Source organism: Phalaenopsis equestris, unplaced genomic scaffold (assembly GCF_001263595.1).
Source record: "Phalaenopsis equestris unplaced genomic scaffold, ASM126359v1 Scaffold001033, whole genome shotgun sequence".
NCBI lineage: Eukaryota > Viridiplantae > Streptophyta > Magnoliopsida > Asparagales > Orchidaceae > Phalaenopsis > Phalaenopsis equestris.
In genome coordinates, this window is record NW_018165472.1 from 25,342 (window position 1) to 33,130 (window position 7,789).

Consider the following 7,789-nt stretch of genomic DNA (forward strand, 5'->3'; position numbering starts at 1 on the left):
TCAAATTAGAGATTTTAGTCTGTCACCCTAAAATCTCAAATTCTACGCCCATCAAAGTATATTTCCCTATTTATTTGCATCCAACCCCCATGAACTTCACCATTCATGGAATTTGAATGTGGTTCCACTTTGTTGAGAATTACACCGCCCTCTCGGGTCTTAATGCAATTTCAACAAAATTTAACACTACAATAGGCCTTTATTCTAATGTAAATGAAGTGCACGTAAAAACCATCACATTTATAATTAAAACTTCTTCAAGCATGCATCCTAAAATCCAAAACGTGAATCCTACTCATGGTAAAAGAAAAGTAAAAGGAAAATAATGACATAATTCTCTCACGTCACAATTTCCTAAGAAGAAGAAAGAGTACAAGAAACACATCACAAAGCACAAAGAAAACACAATGAAAAACTTCATTACATCAAAGCAAATCCACTAGATAAGTGTTTACAAAATCATAAGATAATGAAGAACATAATATTTAGATTTTTTCCCTTGAAAGAAAGATGAAAATCTCTCCCACAAAGTCTCCCGCTAATCCATGCAATGCTAGAACATTCCCTTACAAATTCTCTCAAAATCTCCTCACTAATCTCTCCAAAAAGGTAAAAATCTACATTTCTACTTCTATACTAAGATCTCTAAACATTATCTACATTTTCACAATCACACACACCCTCACACACACACACGCATGCATGCATATAAGAGGTGTCAAGCCTTCATTTTTGAAGAGACACAAATTCCCTCCTTTTTTCCAAGAGACAAATCTATTCATCCAAAAGACATGTCTATTCATTTGAGATCCTTATCCAAGTGTCTAGATTCATTGAATTGCTTCATGGGGTGTTTGAATCACTTGGGAGTCTTCTAGAACATAAAAAACTGTCAAAAATCGATCCATGACCGTCTCGGGCACCGTCAGTGTCATTTTGGGCGCTGTTGACGTTGTTTTCTTGTTGTTTTTCTACTCTTTAGCGCAGCCAACACCAGCTCTGGTGCTCCCGACGCCCACCCTGTGCAGCTCCAACATTTTGCTTCGTTTGGCTCCGTTTTAGCTCTGTTTCACCCCGTTTCAATTGCGTTGCGTTCCTAACATATCGTCCTACAAAATAAGCATAAAAACAACTTTTATTTAAAGTGTAATTTCATTCAAAAATTTGTGAGAAGTGTAAAAGAGATTAATAATAGAAAGACATATCAAAATGTGCCAGGACAAAATTTTATTTCTTGCTCATTTTTGCTCCAAATTACATCATTTTTGCTTCTTTTTCTCTGAAATTCCATTTTCTGTACCTGAAATCAAAAATATACAAAATACCTTCCTTTAAAGTGCATTATCATTGAAAATCACTAAATATAGGCATTAAAAATATATGAAAAATTTCACATTTTTTAGGTGTATCACATGGCTACAGTTCAGGGACAGTCTCAAGCACAATAGTTAGCTTCTTCAGAAGTCAATCAGCCAGAAATTGTACATATCATAGATGAAAGGAGGGAAGTTGTCTCGGCTTACATAGATGATCAATAGAAGAAGGATTCTCCATCGAGTGTCCCACCAGAAAAAGAATTTAAACAAATGGTCGAACAAGTTCGGGAGGCCTTAGCCCAATCTAAGGGTGGTGCATTGATTTTAAAGGGTAGACCCTACTTGGAAGAGGTCAATGTCATATCCTAGCCTAAGGGTTTTGTGTCACCGAACATTAAGATATTTGACGGGACTGAAAATCCTACTCTGCACACAGCACATTTTTTAGCCAGTCGTGGCAATACCAGAGATAACGAAGCCGTGTTTTTCCATTAGTTTGTCAACAGTCTATCAAGGATTGCATTTAATTGATATGTCGAGTTGCCCAACGGATCAGTGAAGAAATTTGCTGAGTTAGAACAACCGTTTGTAAAGAGTTTTTCCATAGAGCATCATCACATTTCTATTGGAGATCTCATGATAGAAAGACAAAAGCCTAACAAGACTTTACTAGATTATATCTTGAGGTGGAGAAACCTTAGAATGAAATGTGAACCGTAGCTACAGGAACATCATGCAATTGAGATTCTACTCAAAAGCAACCATGGACCAATAACTTCCATGCTTAAGGGACTCACCACTAATTCCTTCAATAAACTACTCAACAAAGCTAGCAATTTGCAAGCGGAAGTTAAACACATGATTCTCAGGAGAAATCAGAAAAGACCAAAACAACCCGAATATTCAAGAAGAACATTCTCGCCAAAGTTCCCAGTCATCTTCACAGCATGCTCAACAAGGAATGTAACAATATGGCTATTCTAGCCAACAGTTGCATCAAGGAGGATCATATCGAATAGAAAATAATAAGGGTCTGACCCTTTCAGAACGAAAGAGCATGATATATTCCTTCAAAGATGAAGCTGTACCCAAAATGTTCAGAAGTCTAATGAATAAGCCCGAGTTTAGATTATCAGAAACGAGGAAACCTGAGGAAGTTGACAAGAAAGATCAACCCAATTATTGCACATTACCAAAAGATGCTTGTACATACTATAGAGGAATGTTTCGTTTTCAAAAATTGACTCGAGAAAAATCTTAAAGAGGGGATGTTGACCTCATTTTTGGTTGTGGTCTAGCTGGTCTAGTTTTTTTTTCTCTTTAGTAGCTTAGGGTCTAGCCATAAAACTTTTTTGTTGACTATTTCTAGAGTACTAGAAAAGGAGCACTCACCAATAGAAAGTCTAAACCCTTCTTTGCTCAACTTGAAGTTCCACATGTTGGTTTTAACCTCTAAAACTTAGTAGGTGGGGTCAATATGGAGGAGCTCAACAGGAATCCCCCATAGGATGATAAAAAATTAGGAATAACCTTGGGTGATCTGGTTTTGGTGGGGCTAACTCACACACACACTTCACCTCTCACATACCCTAAAACCTTAAAACCCCTTTACCTGGTTCTCTGACTCCTTTTGGAAAGCTCATATGGATGACCCTGTACCCTTAGTCTTTGACTAAGAGGGTTAGAACCAACATATTGAGCATCAAAATGAGTCCTCACATGGCTTCTATTGGTTTGGTATGGCTTCATGGCTTGTTGGCCCATTTTTGTCAAAAATCCCAAAATTACCAAAATACCCTTAAAACCCTAATTTTGTCAAAAATCCCAAAATTATCCAAAATACCCAAATTTGTCCAAATATCATCTAAAACCACTCCCCACTACCTAAATTGACCAAAATTTGCCAAAGTTCCAAAATACCCTAAAAAATTGACAAAATTATCAAAATGCCCCTCATGACCTAAAAATTCTAAAAATTTCGAAAAATTCCCAAAAAATCTAAAATCATCCCAAATATTCCCAATTTCAAATTTTTATCATAAATTTGACTAGATTTGACTAATTTTATCTAATTTGACCAAAAGCCCCAATTTGCCCTTAAAGGCCCAAATGTCCCCAAATTAGCCCCAATCTTAGCCCAATTGACCCCAATCTTGCCCAATTTCAATTTTAAACCAAAAAGTAGCATCCCCAATTCTACTCTAAATAAAATTCAAGCTCAATGTGATCCAATTGAAAGCTCAATTTCATTCAAACCAAGAAGGCCCAATTTTAACCATATGCCTAAATCCACCAAATTAGCCCACCAATTCAATTTAAAATCACTTGAAGTTTTCATCAAGCCTTAATGAAGTATTCATACACCAAAATAAACATTTAATTAGCCCAAATTTTAGACCAAAATAAATTTCTATTTTAAAAGCCCAAAGCCTACTACATTTAATTTCAAAAGCCCAAGTCCAAAGCCCACATGACAATTATTTCTTTCCATCATCCATTTGATTAAAATCATTCATAAAGTCCTAAATCCAAAATAAAGTCATTAAAAATCAAGCATCATGCCAAACTCCACCAAAATATTTCAAAATTCCAAAAATCCCTTCTCGTGAAAGTTGACCAAGCCAAGGACAAGCCATGAAGACACTCATAAGCCATAGATAAGCCATGAGAACCATGCCACATCATCAATCTATTATTGGAAAGAGGCTAAACCACTTTAAAATATCCTTAAGATTATCTTAACCCCTCCCATGAATCATTATAACCCATGATTAGCCAAATCTCTTTAGATAAAGACCTCACCATGCTAATTAAGCTGAACCTCCTGATTTCCCTCAGCACTCAAACCAGCCTTCAGGGGTGAACCCAGCCCAAACCATGATTGGACCGAATTTAACCCAAAATAGCCCTTTCCCCATTCCATTTTGATCTAAGACGTTCACATATGGAAACCCCAAATTGGTTGCACCAAAAACAAGCCCTGAGCCCCCTCCTGAGCCCCCTGACCAAAGGGTGACCCCTCCCTGGCAGGCCAGCCACCTTGGTGGCCAGAAAACACCATGGCCAAGGGAACCCATATTGTAAAAACTCAAAATTGAACCTACCTGATGTGAACAACTCCAATTGGACACTTGGGCATTTCTTCCCTCCACTTAAGCAGCCATAAACACCCACCAATTTCCCCTGGTGGCCTCTCCAAGCACTTCTATTTAAAGCTCCCCTCCATGGCCAAAGGGGGAGAGCTTGAAATTCCTTAGGGAAGCTTTAACAAATTGCTTCCAAAGCTTTCTTGAGACCTCTTGAGCTTAAGCCAACCATCCTTAACCACCCAAATCCACCGCTCAAGCTCAATTTTTTAGCCAAATTCCTAGGCTGAAACATGACACTCTCCAAAGCTCTACCAAATTCAAAATAATTGCACGCACACCATCCCCACAACAAGAGAAGAAGATCCCCCACAAAAGCTCCATCACCAGACCACCCTAAGGTGGACTTTGATCAACCCCCTAAATTGGCTTTAGTCGAAATCATACCTAGGTAATTCACCACAACTTGGGGCTTCATCTGAGAGCTCTTTGGACTCAAGTCAAGCTTCCACAAGCACCCAATCGAGGCTAACCCTCTTGGACCAAGGTATTGAAAGTTAACCCTAAATTGAGCTTCATTTAATTCTTCATGCTTATAGAATCAATTTAAGGCTTGATCAACTGTATGGATGTGATCTCCTCATCAAGAAGAGCATTTAAAAAAAACCGCACTCAATTTCATTGAGAATCGAGAGAGATATGAAGCTTTAAAAATGGATGATTTTTGGGCCATCTCTATCGGGGACGATGACCAAACGTCGTCTGATGGAGCGTGTATCCATCAAACGGCTCTGATCAAGTTGGACGAGCCGCGGTGCAAAAAGGCAGAACTGACCAAGATGGTAGCGCCCAATGCCATGGCGACATGCTGTTCTTCAACCCGTACGAGGATCCAGTCAGCACTGACTGGTTTAAGTAGGAAATTAGGGGAATTTTATTATTTATTTAATGCCCAGAACTTTAAAAATGCATAACTTTATGTAAAAAAATCATAAAAATAAAATAAAAATATCATGTTGCTCCGTGAAGAGAGGAGAACAATGTGAAAACATTTTCAAGTTTATTTGATGCATATATTATTTTTAATTAATTAAATAGTGTTTTACTTATTTTAACTCTCTATTTGCATAGGCATATCAACATGACTTGAGCTTTTGGATTTTAATTCTACGTGTTATTAAAATTTTTTCCTTGATTTTTTCAAGGTTAGGGGAGATCTCTAGTCATAGGTATCTAATTTTTAGGTTAATGGTCCCTATTTTGATATAAAAATTGTAATAATTAAAATACTCATCATAAAATTACAAAGTTTGTTTTGGTACGTTCACTGTGGTTAGAGGATCCTGAGAAAAATAGAAACTTGATTTAATTCATTAAAAATATTCCTATTTATCACTCACCCTAAAAAATGAAAAAAAATTAATTTCGAGTAAATATAAATTTAAATAGCATAAAAACAATTCTAACACGGTAATTTAATGTTAGAGGAACTCCCCATAAAAATTTCAAGTCAAGTGGAATTAATTTGACTACTTAAATGGATTAATTAAGTAAAATAATATTTTTTGGCACTAAAATAATTATAATAATTAAAATACAACTCAAAAATTACAAAAGTTGGTTTTTGGAGCTCCTTATAACCAGAGGAACCTAAGAAAAATAAAATTTAATTAAAAATAAACACTTCATTTTTGAACAAATTTTAACCCTTTAAATAATTAAAAATTAATTAAAAATTATAAAAGTTACAAGATTGTAAAAAGACACTAAAATGTCACATTTGGTTTCCTTATCACCTAAACGCAATTAAAAAATTTTCCTAATTTTCTAAGTGAAGATATTAATTTTAAAAGCTAAAAAATGAATTTTCTTTAATTTCTTACTAAAATAATTCTAATAATTAATTATATAAGCCACAAAAATATAAAGTTTATTTCTTTGGGTTCCCTGGACTCAGAGAGAATTAATTAAAATATAAGACTTAATTTTCCATCTAAATATTATTTTATATTTAATTAATGCTAAAAAACAAATATTTCTAATAATTAAATTAAACCTCTAAAAATCATGAAAATTGGTCCAAGTGGTCCTCTGATCCCAAGAACCTCTAAAAATCATGAAAATTGGTCCAAGTGGTCCTCTGATCTAGATGAACCTCCAATATTTTTCTCAAGGACAGAAGTCTTATTTTGAGTGAGTTATTAAATTTTCAGTTAAATTCTTATTTTGCATTAAAAATAATTATAAAAGTAAATAAATTTGAAAAAAAACCACATTTTTCACTTCTGATTTTTTAATTAACCCATTAGTGAGGTAACATAAAATTTTGTAAGTCATTTGAGTCTAATTTAAAGAAATATAGGGTATTAAGGCCTTAGGGGCAGAAGTGTAAATTTGGAATTTAAGCTTTAATTAGTATTTAAGCCTAATCATAATGGTAAATGGGCAATAAATGATCTTAAATAACATATCTTGATCATTTAAACACAAAAGAGATAAAGTGGTAGAAACCAACTTCACTTGGACTTTATAATGGATAAATTTGTAATTTTTCAAAATTAATGAAATTTGGAAGAGCATTAAATAAGGAGATATTATGTTGTGGGGTTTGATTTTAGGAGAGTATAACTCATTGATTTTAACCTCTAACCAATGGTTTTAATATAATTTATAATTTATAATAATGATTAAATAACATAAAATATTCAAAGAGCTATTTTTCTTAAAATTACAAATCTACGCATTAAAAATTAAGAGCTTAGCAGTGAGTTAGGCTTAATCAAGTTTTATTTAATAAGGTTTAGAAAATAACTTATAATTAATTTAAGACCTTTCAAAACACTACAAGCCCATCCTTAACTATCAAATTAATTACATTCTTTAATTAATTAAAATCAAATTGCCCTTAAGGGTCTTTACCTATACTCATTAGTATAATTAGTTATTTAAGAGTTATTAAAAATTACATATTTATTTTAATTGCCTATTAGTGACATATAAGCAAATTGAATTTCATTGTTGCGATTGAGTATTGCTTTTTCAAAAATCTTAGTTCCTAGTTCTAATATTACTCCCTGTGGGATCGATATCTAGGACTTCATTAGAGCCCTATATTACTTGAGTGATACGTATACTTGCGTTAATAAGTGTGACTTTATAATTATTGAATATTTTATACATCCATCTTTATCAAATCTATAACTGTTATTAAGTTTTGGTACAGTTACTGAGGAATTAAATCTTTTAGCAGCATTATTAAATACTTATATTTTTAAGCATATATAAAGTCGCTGTCAAGTTTTTTGCGCCATTGTCGGAGAGTAAAAAAGAATCACAATTAAAGTAACGGACAAATTAGGATTATTAAATTAGGATTATTAGAAAAAA